This window comes from Bos indicus x Bos taurus, chromosome 7 (genome assembly GCF_003369695.1).
Source record: "Bos indicus x Bos taurus breed Angus x Brahman F1 hybrid chromosome 7, Bos_hybrid_MaternalHap_v2.0, whole genome shotgun sequence".
Lineage (NCBI taxonomy): Eukaryota > Metazoa > Chordata > Mammalia > Artiodactyla > Bovidae > Bos > Bos indicus x Bos taurus.
Window position 1 is genome coordinate 72074737 of NC_040082.1, and position 11437 is coordinate 72086173.

At 44.3% G+C, this 11437-nt stretch overlaps 1 pseudogene across 1 annotated transcript; it reads left to right on the plus strand.

Annotated features, from left to right (window-relative positions):
* Positions 1 to 7483: 7483 nt before the first annotated feature.
* LOC113895550 lies at positions 7484 to 8941 on the plus strand (annotated as a pseudogene). The gene has a single exon (XR_003511870.1). The product of XR_003511870.1 is annotated as an SWI/SNF-related matrix-associated actin-dependent regulator of chromatin subfamily E member 1-related pseudogene (transcript).
* The last annotated feature ends 2496 nt before the right edge of the window (positions 8942 to 11437 follow it).

Consider the following 11437-nt stretch of genomic DNA (forward strand, 5'->3'; position numbering starts at 1 on the left):
TTTGCAGCCAAAGATGGAGAAGCTCTATACAGTCAGCAAAAACAAGACCAGGAGCTGACTGTGGCTCAGACATTGAACTCCTTATTGCCAAATTCAGACTTAAATTGAAGAAAGTAGGGAAAACCACTAGACCATTCAGGTATGACCTAAATCAAATCCTTTATGATTATACAGTTGAAGTGAGAAATAGATTTAAGGGACTAGATCTGACAGACAGAGTACCTGATGAACTATGGATGGAGGTTCATGACATTGTCCAGGAAACAGAGATCAAGACCATTCCCATGGAAAAGAAATGCAAAAAAGCAAAATGGCTGTCTGAAGAGACCTTACAAATAGCTGTGAAAAGAAGAGAAGCGAAAGCAAAGGAGAAACGGAAAGATATTCCCATTTGAACATAGAGTTTCAAAGAATAGCAAGAAGAGATAAGAAAGCCTTCCTCAGTGATCAATGCAAAGAAATAGAGGAAAACAACAGAATGGGAAAGACTAGAGATCTCTTCAAGAAAATTAGAGATACCAAGGGAACATTTCATGCAAAGATGGGCTCGATAAAGGACAGAAATGGTATGGACCTAACAGAAGCAGAAGATATTAAGACCAGGTGGCAAGAATACACAGAAAAACTGTACAAAAAAGATCTTCATGACCCAGATAATCACGATGGTGTGATCACTCACCTAGAGTCAGACATCCTGGAATGTGAAGTCAAGTGGGCCTTAGAAAGCATCACTATGAACAAAGCTAATGGAGGTGATAGAATTCAAGTTGAGCTATTCCAAATCCTGAAAGATAATGCTGTGAAAGTGTTGCACTCAATATGCCAGCAAATTTGGAAAACTCAGCAATGGCCACAGGACTGGAAAAGGTCAGCTTTCATTCCAATCCCAAAGAAAGGCAATGCCAAAGAATGCTCAAACTACCGCACAGTTGTGCTCATCTCACATGCTAGTAAAGTAATGCTCAAAATTCTCCAAGCCAGGCTTCAGCAGTACATGAAATGTGAACTTCCAGATGTTCAAGCTGGTTTTAGAAAAGGCAGAGGAACCAGAGATTAAATTGCCAACATCTGTTGTATCATTAAAAAAGCAAGAGAGTTCCAGAAAAAACATCTATTTCTGCTTAATTTACTATACCAAAGCCTTTGACTGTGCGGATCACAACAAACTGTGGAAAATTCTGAAAGAGGTGGGAATACCAGACCATCTGCCCTGCCTCTTGAGAAATGTGTATGCATGTCAGGAAGCAACTGTTACAACTGGACATGGAACAACAGACTGGTTCCAAATAGGAAAAGGAGTATGTTAAGGCTGTATATATTTTCACCCTGCTTATTTAACTTATATATAGAGTACATCATGAGAAACACTGGGCTGAAGAAGCACAAGCTGGAATCAAGATTGCCAGGAGAAATATTGATAACCTCAGATATGCAGATGACACCACCTTTATGGCAGAAAGTGAAGAGGAACTAAAAAGCCTCTTGATGAAAGTGAAATAGGAGAGTGAAAAAGTTGGCTTAAAGCTCAATCAGAAAACTAAGATCAGGGCATCTGGTCGCATCACTTCATGGGAAATAGATGGGGAAATAGTGTCAGACTTTATTTTTTTGGCCTCAAAATCACTGCGGATGGTAATTGCAGCCATGAAATTAAAAGATGCTTACTCCTTGGAAGGAAAGTTATGACCAACCTAGATAGCACATTAAAAAGCAGAGACATTACTTTGCCAACAAAGGTCCATCTGGTCAAGGCTATGGTTTTTCCAGTGGTCATGTATGGATGTAGGAGTTGGACTGTGAAGAAAGCTGAGTGCCAAAGAATTGATGCTTTTCAACTGTGGTGTTAGAGAAGACTCATGAGAGTCCCTTGGACTGCAAGGAGATCCAACCAGTCCATCCTAAAGGAGATCAGTCATGGGTGTTCATTGGAAGGACCGATGCTAAAGCTGAAACTCCAATATTTTGGCCACCTCATGTGAAGAGTTGACTCATTGGAAAAGACCCTGATGCTGGGAGGGGTTGGGGACAGGAGGAGAAGGGGACGACAGAGGATGAGATGGCTGGATGGCATCATTGACTCGATGGACATGAGTAAACTCCGGGCGTTGGTGATGGACAGGGAGGCCTGGTGTGCTGTGATTCATGGGGTTGCAAAGAGTCGGACATGACTGAGTGACTGAACTGAACTGAACTGAGAGTATGTGAATGATATACTTTATAAGCCAACACCTAATTGCTTTCTAAAGTGAATCAATGTATATTCTCATCAGCAAAGTATAAGGGTTTCCATTGATTTTCATTCTCTACAGCACTTGGTACTAGCCGACTTCTTTATCTCTTGCCAATCTAATTGGTGTAAATGGTATTAAAAGTATGTTAGACCTTTTCATTCTATTCTTTATTTCTCTCTCCTTTTTAAATTCATTAAACATTTATTTAGCATCCTCCATGAACTAGATGGCTTCCCAGGGGTTAAGAGCCCATCTGCCAATGCAGGAGACATAAAGAAATGCAGGTTTGATCCTTGGGTCAGGAAGATTCCCTTGGAGGAGGGCATGGCAACCCACTCCAGTATTCTTGCCTGGAGAATCCCTTGGCCAGAGGAACCTGGTGGGCCACAGTTTATGGGATCACAAAGAGTTAGACACAACTGAAGTGACTTAGAATGCAACCATAAACTAGATACTTTTTAGGTACTAGGGAATTTAATGTCTTTTTTCTTTATATGCTTTTTTTTTGGCTGCACCACATAGTTTATGGGATCTTAGCTCCCTGACCAAGGATTGAACCCTGGGCCCTGGCAGTAAGAAGGCTGAGTTCTAACCACTGGACTTTCAGGGAATTCCCAATGTCTTTTATTCTAATTTACATTTAAAAAATTAGCAGCAATTGGTTTATTTTCTTTTAAATTAATTAATTAATTAATTCCTTTTTGGTTGCACTGGGTCTTTGCTGCTGTGCACGGGCTTTCTCTAGTTGCCTTAAGTGGAGGCTACCCTCTAGTTGAGGTGCATGGACTTCTCATGGTGGAGGCTTCTCTTGCTGAGAAGCACAGGCTGTGGGGCATGTAAGCTTTAAGCTTTAGTAGCTGTGGCACAGAGGCTCAGTAGTTGTGGCTCACGTGCTTAGTTGCCCTGCAGCACGTGGAATCTTCTCAGATCAGGGATCCAACCTGTGTCCCCTGCATTGGCAGGTGGATTCCTAACCACTGAACCAGCAGGGAAGTCCCTCTAATTTACATTTTTATATACAACTTACTTAAAGTGTATAAATACAAATCTTGAATGAATTTTATATGTAAATACACCTGTATAACCACTGCCTATATTAAGATATAGAACATTCAGAGTCTCAGAATGCTCACTGTCTCATCTTACCCAAAAGAAATTATCTTCAACTCTATTTCTGTGGATTAGTTTCGCCTGATCTTGAACTTTGTATAAATGAGTTGCTTAATTTCCATATATTTAGGGCTTCTTTTGATTTCTTGTTAATTTATTATTTAATTTATTGTGATCAGAGAACATACCGTGTCAGACTTCAGTCTTTTGAAGTCTCTTGAGATCTGTTTTATGGGCCAGCATATTGGTCTATTTGGTGAACATTTCACTTGTATTTAAAAAGAATGTATTTTGCAGTTGATGGGTATGCTGCTGCTAAGTCGCTTCAGTCATGTCTGACTCCGTGCAATCCCAGAGACAGCAGCCCACCAGGCTCCCCCATCCCTGGGATTCTCCAGGCAAGAATACTGGAGTGGGTTGCCATTTCCTTCTCCAATGGATGAAAGTGAAAAGTGAAAGTGAAGTCGCTGAGTCGTGTCTGACCCTGTGCGACCCCATGGACTGCAGCTTACCAGGCTTTTCCATCCATGGGGTTCTCCAGGCAAAAGTACTGGAGTGGGCTGCCATTGCCTTCTCCGGTTGATGGGTATAGTGTTGTGTAAATATTCAATTTTGTCAATATAGTTGATGGTAGGTTCAGATCTTCTGTATCCCTACTGATACTTTACTAGTTCTGTCAATTATTGAGACGTGTGTCTCCAACAATGATTGTGGGTTTGTTTACTTTTTCATTCTGGTATTTTTTGTTTCATATATTTTATTTCTAAAGATGCAATTAAAAGCTTGTATTTTCAGCTATACAAACACTTTTATCAGTGTGAACTTATCTTAAAGTCTATTTTGCCCAATAATAATTTAGCTAAGCCAGCTTTTTTCTGTTTGTATTTGTATGGCGCATCTTTTTTGATCCTGTTCTATTGTGTTCTTTTAACCTTGATGAGCTTATATTTAAAGTGTGTCACTTGTAAATAGCATATAGTTGTATTTTTAAAATCCGGTCTGATAATCTTTATTTTTTATTTAGAGTGTTTTACTTCATTTCCATTTAATTTTGTTATGATATAGTGTGTTTATTTCTACTATTTTGCTGTTTATTTTGTTCTATCTGTTCTTTGTTCCTTCATTCTTTCTCTTTTCTGGCCTTCTTTTGTATTGAACAATGACTTAAAATTTTTTAATATATTTATTTTTGGCTGTGCTGTGTCTTCGCTGCTGCGTGGGCTCTTCTCTAGTTGCAGTGAGCGGGAGCTACTCTAGTTGCAGTGCACGAGCTTCTCATTGCGGTGGTTTCTCTTGTTGAAGAGCACAAGCTCCAGGGCACGTGGGCTCAGTAGTTGTGGTACACTGGCCCAGTTGCCCCAGGCATGTGGATTCTTCCTGGACCAGGGATAGAGTCTGTGTCACCTGCATTGGCAGGCAGATTCTTTACCTTTGAGCCACCAGGGAAGCCCTGAACAATGATTTTTATCATTCCACTTTTTAGTCTTTATTTTCATTAATATTTAACTATTTAGATATTTGATTATTATTTGATTACTCTTTTAGTGGCGTGAACTGTGGTGCTGGAGAAGACTCTTGAGAGTCTCTGGGACATCAAGGAGATCAAATTGGTCAATCCTAAAAGAAATCAACTCAGACTATTCATTGGAAGGACTGATGCTGAAGCTGAAGCTCCAATACTTGGGCCACCTGATGCGAAGAGTGGACTCATTAGAAAAGACCTTGATGCTGGGAAAGATTGAAGGCAAAAGAAGGAGGGGATGACAGAGTTTGGATGACATTGCTGACTCAATAGACATGAGTTTGAGCAAACTCTGAGAGATAGTGAAGGACAGAGAAGCCTGGCATACTGCAGTCCATGGGGTAGCAAAGAGTTGGACATGACTTAGTGACTGAACAACAACATCTAGGGATTATAATAAGCATTCTTAACTCACCATGCTGCTGCTGCTGCTGCTAAGTTGCTTCAGTCGTGTCCGACTCTGTGCGACCCCGTAGATGGCAGCCCACCAGGCTCCCCCATTCCTGGGATTCTCCAGGCAAGAATACTGGTGTGGGTTGCCATTTCCTTCTCCAATGCATGAAAGTGGAAAGTGAAAGTGAAGTTGCTCAGTCTTGTCCAACTCTTATCGACCCCATGGACTGCAGCCTACCAGGCTCCTCCGTCCATGGGATTTTCCAGGCAAGAGTACTAGAGTGGGGTGCCAGTGCCTTAGTATTTTTCACACTTCTTGAATAATGCTAGAGACTTGAAATAATTTGATTCTAACAATTTTTGCTTTCTATGCTATTGTTTTACAATTAATTAATTAATTTTTGGTTACACCCCACATCATGGGGAACTTCCTTGACCAGGGATCCAATCTGTGCCCCTGCATGGAAAATGTGGAGTCTTAACCACTGGATGACCAGGGAAGTCCTATATGTTTCAAAAATATATATAATTATTGAGCTGCCAACAATTAGTTCTTTTTTTGAAAAAAGTTTGTCTATTTATTTTGGAGAAAGAAATGGCAACCCACTCCAGTATTCTTGCCTGGGAGCCTGGTGGGCTACAGTCGATGGGGTCGCAAAGAGTTTTACATGACTGAAGCAACAGCATGGCAGCAGACTATTAGAGTCTGGGTCAGACAGACTCTTGTTTACTGTGGCCTTAGTACCTTGTATTATTCTTCCCTGGTGGTTCAGAGGGTAAAGAATCTGCCTGCAATGCAGGAGACCTGGGTTTGATCCCTGGGTCAGGAAGATCCCCTGGAGAAGGGAATGGCTACACACTCCAGTATTCTTGCCTGGAGAATTCCATGGACAGAGGAGTACTAGGGCACATAGTTGGCTTTCAGTTTTTATTGACTGGCTGATGAAAGAAGCAACCAAGTGTCTTGAATGGAGAATCAGGGAGGAGATGTTGATTCTGAGCTTTGGAGGGTGATTACAAATTCTCTACATGAAGGAGAGAAAGTTAGTTTTAGATAATGGGAAAACTATGTATAACAGAAGGTAAGTTAAGGCATGTATGTGTGACCCTAGGGAATGGGAGCTGGAGCCTAGTGTGGAGACTGATAGGAGCAAGACGTAGAAAGTTATGCTGAGAATACTTTGAGAGCTATGCTTGTTCTGTGGGCAGTGATGAGTTATTAAATATTTTTATGCAGAAAAATGATAGGATTGGATTAGTGTTTTAAACATAAAGCTGGTGATAATGCATAAGCTATTGCAATATGGTACCTGGTCCCATCACTTCATGGCAAATAGAAGGGGAAAAAGTGGAAGCAGCGAAAGATTTTATTTTCTTGGGCTCCCAAATCACAGTGAACAGTGACTGCAGTCATGAAATTAAGACACTTACTCCTTGGAAAGCTGTGATAAACCTAGACATCGTATTAAAAAGCAGAGACATCACTTTGCCAACCAAGGTCTGTATAGTCAAAGCTATGGTTTTTCCAGTAGTCATGTACAGATGTGAGAGCTGGACCGTAAAGAAGGCTGAGCACCAAAGAATTAATGCTTTCTAACTGTGGTGTTGGAGAAGACTCTTGAAAGTCCCTTGGATAGCAAGGAGATCAAAACAGTTAGTCCTAAAGGAAATCAGTTCTGAATATTCATTGGAAGAACTGATGCTGAAGCTGAAGCTCCAATAGTTTGGCCACCTGATGTGAAGGGCCAACTTACTGGAAAAGACCCTTATGTAGGCAAAGATTAAGGGCAGAAGGAGAAAGGAGTGACAGAAAATGAGATGGTTGAATGATGTTTTGAACCATCATTCAAAACTCTTTGCAACCCCATCATTTAGCATCACCGATTAAATAACATGAATCTGAGCAAACTTCAGAGATAATGAAGGACAGGGGAGCTTGACATGCTGCAGCTCATGGGGTCGCAAAGAGTCGGACATGACTTAGTGACTGAACAACAGCATGACATGAGAGGGACCTGAACCAAGGCAGAGGCAAAGGAGGGGGTGGATCAAAGTGTCTTTCTGAATTCAAGAGTCCATGACCCATAGAATGTGCCCAGGAGGTTGGTCCAAGAGGCTTCTAGCTTGAGGGAATATGCGCAATAGATAGTATGTAAACCCACTAACAGAGATAAGGAATATATTAGGTGTGCATGTTCAGAGGCAAAGACAAGGAATTTTTGTTTTTCTTCCAACTTTTTTATTGTGGTAAAATACACAGAACATAAAATTTCCTACTGTAACCATTAAATAATATATTTTTATTTGTTTATTTTGGCAGCTCTGTGAGGCTTGGGGGATCTTAGTTTCCCAACTGGGGATCAAACCCAGGCCCTTGGCAGTAAAACATGGAGTCCTAACCACTAGACTGCCAGAGAATTCCCCTATCTTAACCTTTTAAAAAAATATTTGAGAGCAGGGGCGGGCTCCCGGCGGTTGGTTGGAGCGTCGTAGCAGCCGAGAGGTCCGGGAAAGTTTCTTTGGAGGTGCGGCCGGGAGTGGCCATGTCCCACGGCCCCAAGCAGCCCGGCGCGGCCTCCGCGCCCGCGAGCGGCAAGGCTCCAGGACAGCATGGGGGCTTCGTGGTGGCTGTCAAGCAAGAGCGCGGCGAGGGCCCGCGGGCCGGAGAGAAGGGGTCCCACGAAGAGGAGCCGATGAAGAAGCGCGGCTGGCCCAAGGGCAAGAAGCGGAAGAAGATCCTGCCGAATGGGCCCAAGGCACCTGTCACCGGCTACGTGCGTTTCCTGAACGAGCGGCGCGAGCAGATCCGGACGCGCCACCCGGACCTGCCCTTTCCCGAGATCACCAAGATGCTGGGCGCCGAGTGGAGCAAGCTGCAGCCGGCGGAGAAACAGCGGTACTTGGACGAGGCTGAACGGGAGAAGCAGCAGTACATGAAGGAGCTGAGGGCCTACCAGCAGTCGGAAGCCTACAAGATGTGTGCGGAGAAGATCCAGGAAAAGATCAAGAAAGAGGATTCCAGCTCTGGGCTCATGAATACCCTTTTGAATGGACACAAGGGTGGGGACTGTGACGGCTTCTCGACTTTCGACGTCCCCATCTTCACTGAAGAGTTCTTGGACCAAAACAAAGCGCGGGAGGCGGAGCTGCGGCGCCTGCGGAAGATGAGCGTGGCCTTCCAGGAGCAGAACGCTGTGCTGCAAAAGCACACGCAGAGCATGAGCAGCGCGCGCGAGCGTCTGGAGCAGGAGCTGGCGCTGGAGGAGCGGCGGACGCTGGCGCTGCAGCAGCAGCTCCAGGCGGTGCGCCAAGCGCTCACCGCCAACTTCGCTTCGCTGCCAGTGCCTGGCACCGGCGAAACGCCCACGCTGAGCACCCTGGACTTCTACATGGCCCGGCTGCACGGCTCCATGGAGAGCGACCCTGCCTTAGCACGAGAAGCTCATCGTCCGCATCAAGGAGATCCTGGCCCAGGTCGCCAGTGAGCATCTATGAGGGTGTCGGCCGCCCCACAGATCCAGAGAAGACCAAGCTCTGGTCATGGCCCCTCCCCCAGTTGCACCCCCTGGAGGAGGGGTGGGGGGTTCCATCCTCTGGGGCCAGGCCTGATCCTGCACCTTGGGGGCTCTAGCCCCCCTAAAATTAAATTTCTACAGCATCCCTCTAGCTTTGAATCTCCCCAGGTCCCCATCCCAGAAAACCCACCCCCCATGCACTGTGCAGACTCCCAGGGCCCAGCCAGGCCTGTTGGCCTCACAGGTCACATCACACTACACAGACGTGGGAACACACGAGGGGCAATGTAACCCAGGACAGGAGGAAACCCACAGCCGCTCACAGCTGGTGTGGGGAGAGTTACACACCCTACACCCACTCCCCGGGACCAGCTCCCAGACCCAGGGCAGAGAAAACCCACATCCAATACACGGGGACTCCTGCCTGGCAGGCGTCACCCTAAGTACCCACACGGGCAGGCACCTTACAGGGACACACTCTCACACTCCTGGCAGAGCCATCTATCTGTCACCCTCGCATGCTCGTTTAGCTGAGGAACCACCGTGGAGGCAGTTGTTTTGCCACCACTCGCTCTGGACTTCTTAAATAAAAAAAAAAAAAAAGGTGGAATTGAATTTCAAAAATATATATATATATATTTGATTATTTATTTGACTGCATAGGGTCAGAGGGAAAGAACCTGCATACAGTGTGGGAGACCTGGGTTCAATTCCTGGGTTGGGAAGATCCCCTGAAGAAGGCAATGGCAACCCACTCCAGTATTCTTGCCTGGAGAATCCCGTGGACTGAGGAGCCTGGCGGGCTATAGTCCAGAGCGTAGCAAAGAGTTGGACACAACTGAGCAGCTAACATAGGGTCTCAGTTGTGGCACGTGGAAACTTTGTTCTGGCATGCAGGCTCCTTGTTGTGGTGCAGGGATGCTAGAATGTGTGCAGAGGCTCAGTAGTTGAGGTTCATAGTCTTAGTCCCCCTGCCGTATGTGGGATCTTAGTTCCCTGACCAAGAATTAAACCTAAGTCCCCTGCAACGGAAGGTGGATTCTTAACCACTGGACTACCAGGGAAGTTCCCTTAACCATTTTTAAGTGTCCAGTTCAGTGGCATTGCGTACATTCATACTGTGTAATCATTACCACCATCATTTCTAGATCTTTTTTCACTTTGTAAAATGAAAATACACTAAACAATAACCTCCCATTTTCCCCTTCCCCTAACTCCTGGAAACCACCATTATACTTTCTTCTTTACGATTTTGACTACTTTAAGTACCTCATGTAAGTGGGATCATACAGTATTTGTCATTTTGGGTTTTTTTGGCTTCACTAGGTCTTTGTTGGGGTATGCTAGATCTTTAGTTGTGTCATTTGAACTTCAGTTGCGGCATGTGGGATCTAGTTCCCTGACCAGGGATTGAACCCAGGCTCTCTGCATTGGGAACTCAGATTCTTAGCCACTGGACCACCATGGATGTCCCAGTATTTGTCTTTTAGTATCTGGCTTATTTCACTCAGCAGAATTCTTCAAGGTTCATCTGTGTTGTGGCATATGTCAGGATTTCCTTCCTTTTTAAGAGTGGATAATGTTTCACTGTATGGATGAATTGCAGCACGCCAGGCCTCCCTGTCCATTACCAACTCCCAGAGTCCACCCAAACCCATGTCCATCGAGTTGATGATGCCATCCAACCATCTCATCCTCTGTCGTCCCCTTCTCCTCCTACCCTCAATCTTCCCCAGCATCAGGGTCTTTTTAAGTGAGTCAGCTCTTCGCATCAGATGGCCGAAGTATGGGAGTTTCAGCTTCAACATCAGTCCTTCCAAAGAGCTCCCAGGGCTGATCTCCTTTAAGATGGACTGGTTGGATCTCCTTGCAGTCCAAGGGACTCTCAAGAGTCTTCTCCAACACCACAGTTCAAAAGCATCAATTCTTCGGCGCTCAGCTTTCTTTATAGTCCAACTCTCTCGCATCCATACATGACCACTGGAAAAACCATAGCCTTGACTAGACAGACCTTTGTTGGCAAAGTAATGTCTCTGCTTTTTAATGTGTTGTCTAGGTTGGTCATAACTTTCCTTCCAAGGAGTAAGCGTCTTTTAATTTCATGGCTTCAGTCACCATCTGCAGTGATTTTAGAGCCCCCCAAAATAGTCTCTCACTGTTTCCATTGTTTCCCCATCTATTGGCCATGAAGTGATGGGACCGGATGCCATGATCTTCGTTTTCTGAACGTTGAGCTTTAAGCCAACTTTTTCACTCTCCTCTTTCACTTTCATCAAGAGGCTTTTTAGTTCTTCTTCACTTTCTGCCATAAAGGTGGTGTCTTCTGCATATCTGAGGTTATTAGACATCTGTATATCTTTGGTGAAATGCCTATTCAAGACTTTTGCTGGTTTTGGATTGGTATTGTTTCCATGTGCTTTTGTCCTTGAGATGTGAGTTTAAAATTTTAGACATTAATTCTTTACCAGATTTCAAAATTTTTCCCCTATTTCATGGGTTGTCTTTTCACTCTCTTGATGGTGTCCTTTCATGCACAAAATTTTTTAATTTTGATTGTCAGTTTAATTTTTGTTGCCTGTGCTTTTGATGTCTTATTAAAGTATCATTGCCAAATATAGGAACATGAAAATTCCCTCTGTGTTGTCTTCCAAGAGTTTTATAGTTTT